Below are 3321 nucleotides of genomic sequence, written 5' to 3'. Positions count from 1 at the left end.
CATGGACCAGATCTTCAACAGAATCATGGAAGAAAATTTCCCAAAATTAAAGAAAAACATGCCCATAAAAATACAAGAAGCATACAGAGCACCAAACAGACAGGACCAGAAAAGAAACTCTCCACGGCACATCATAGTAAAAACACTAAATGTACAGAACAAAGAGACAATTCTGAAAGCTGCAAAAGAGAAACAAGTCACATATAAAGGAAAACCCATTAGGATTACAGCTGACTTTTCAGTACAAACTATGAAAGCCAGAAGAGCTTTCATAGCTGGATCAAAGTATTCCCTGTTTTAAATGACCATAGATGCCAACCCAGATTACTATACCCAGCCAAAAAGTCTATTATAGTCGAAGGGGAAAGCAAAATCTACCATGACATAAATAGGCTGAAGAATTCAAGTATACAAAACCAGCCCTTCAGAGAGAACTGGAAGCAATACAAAGAGCTGAAGAAAGGCATGCCTATACCCAAGGGATTGCGGAAAGAAATCCAATGAAGGTATAACTGTGGAAAAGTACAGCTATATCAAGAATGTAAATAGAAATAAAAATGACAGGATTCAATACCCATCTTTCATTAATAACTTTAAATATTAACGGACTGAAGTCCCCAGTCAAAAGACACAGACTTTGCGAATGGATTAAGAAACAAAACCCATCTTTTTGTTGTCTGAAAGAAACTCATCTCACTTTCAAGGACAGACACTATCTCAAAGTGAAAGGATGGAAAAAAATATACCATGCAAATGGCACTAAGAAAAAAGCAGGCATTGCGATTCTAATAGCTGACAAAATAGACTTTAAAGTAAAACTAATCAGAAGAGACGAAGAGGGCCACTTCATTTTGATCAAAGGAACAATGAATCAAGAAGATATTACAATCATGAACGTATATTCACCAAACTCTGGTGCACCCAATTTTATAAAAACAATACGACAGGACTTTAAGACCCAGAATAACCCCCATCTCATTAATAGTAGGGTACTACAATACCCCACTGTCTCCATTAGATAGGTCAACAGGGCAGAAAGTTAACAGACAGACATCTGAATTAAAGAATACCATATATTAAATGGACTTAATTGACATCTATGGAATATTCCACCCAAGCACCAAAGGACATACTTTCTACTCAGCACCCCATGGAACCTTCTCCAAAATCGACCATATACTGGGGCAGAAAACAAACCTCAACAAATACAAAAAGACTGAAATAATTCCATGCATTCCATCAGACCACAATGCAATAAAGCTTACAATCAACACCCAAAGAAGCCCTAGTCACCACATGAATACATGGAGATTAAACAGCACTCCTGAATGATGAATGGGTCAAAAGAGAAACTAAGAAAGAAATAAAAGTATTCCAGGAATTAAATGGACAATACAACACGACAAAACCTCTGGGACACGCTGAAAGCGGTCCTTAGAGGGAAGTTTATAGCTCTAAGTGCCCACATCAAAAAATTGGAAAGAACACAAATAAATGACTTAACATTGCAACTCAACACACTTGAAGAGCAACAGCAAATGAAACCCAAACCCAGCAGGCAAGAAGAAATTAAAAAAATCAAGGAAGAAATTAATGAAAGAATGAAATTTAAACAAAGAATCAACAATTCCAATAGCTGGTTCTTGAAAAGATAAACAAGATTGACAGACTGCTAGCCCAGTTAACCAAAAGAAAGAAAGAGCACCTCCAGAACAACAAAATCAGAGATGAAAGGGGAAACATCACAACAGACACCAGAAAGATACAGAACATTATAAGGGAATACTTTAAAAACCTATATGCTGCTAAATTTGAAAACCTAAAAGAAATGGACATGTAAAGGCATGGGAACCAGCAAAACTAAACCAAGAAGAGATTAACAGCTTAGACAAACCCATAACTCAAAAAGAAATTGAAACAGTAATACAAAACCTCCCGAGTAAAAAAAGCCCATGACCAGATGTGTTTACAGCAGAATTCTATCAGACATTAAAAGAAGATCTGCATCCAATTTTACTTAATTTATTCAAAAAAATTGAAATGGAGGGAGAACTTCCAAATTCCTTCTATGAAGCCAGCATCACTCTAATACCAAAGCCAGGTAAAGATACAACCAAAAAAGAAAACTATAGACCCATATCCTTAATGAATAGATGTAAAACTTCTCAACAAGATACTTGCAAACCGCATACAGACATACACCAAAAAGATAATCCACCATGATCAAGTCGGCTTTATCCTAGAGATGCAGGGATGGTACAATATACAGGCAAGTCAATAAATGCCATTAATCATCTAAATGGACTCAAAGACAAAAACCACATGATCGTCTGAATAGATGCAGAGAAGGCCTTTGACAAAATTCAACACACATTTATGTTGAAAGTCCTAGAGGGAATTGTACTGGAGGGAACACACCTCAACATAATTAAAGCCATATATAACAAACCCACAGCCAACATCATCCTAAATGGAGGAAAAACTGGAAGCATTCCCACTGAAATCGGGAACCAGACAAGACTGTCCACTATCTCCATTCTTTTAATATAGTGCTTGAAACTCTTACAGGAGCAATTAAGTCAAGAGAATGAAATTAAAAGAATAATTGGAAAAGAAGAGATCAAATTATCCATTTTTGCAGATGATATGATATTACATCTAAGGGACACCAAAAATTCCACCCGAAAACATCCTAGAAATTATTAACAAGTTTAGTAAAGTGGCAGGTTACAAAATTAACCTACAAAAGTCTATAGCCTTTTTAAATACCAATAACAATCAATCAGAGAAGGAGCACATGGAAACACTCCCGTTCAAAGTAGCTGCAAAAAAATAAAATAAAATCTCAGAATAAACATGACCAAAGACATTAAAGAGCTCTACAATGAAAATTTTAAATCTTTAAAGAAAGAAATTGAGGAAGACATCAGGAGATGGAAAGACCTCCCATGGTCATAGATTGGTTGAATTAATATTGTAAAAATGCCAGGCTTTGTGGCATATGCCTTTGATCCCAGCACTTGGGAGGCAGAGGCAGGCAGATCTCTGTGAGTTCAAGGACAGCCTGGTCTACATAGTAGAGTTCCAGGACAGCTAGGGCTATGGACAACCCTATCGCAAAAAGACCAAAAAAAAAAAAAAAAGTGAAAATGACCATTCCACTAAAAGTAATCTATAGATTGAATGCAATCTCAATCAAAATCCCCATGACATCTTTTTTTAATTTAAAAAATTTTTATTTTATGTGTATGAGCATATTGCCTACATGTAGGTAAGTGCACCCCTGTCGTGCAAGGCCCACGGAGGACAGAAGAGGTCATC

The sequence above is a fragment of the Nannospalax galili genome, unplaced genomic scaffold, assembly GCF_000622305.1.
Source record: "Nannospalax galili isolate Female #2095 unplaced genomic scaffold, S.galili_v1.0 scaffold1082, whole genome shotgun sequence".
Classification (NCBI taxonomy): domain Eukaryota; kingdom Metazoa; phylum Chordata; class Mammalia; order Rodentia; family Spalacidae; genus Nannospalax; species Nannospalax galili.
This window is presented reverse-complemented; position numbering follows the sequence as displayed.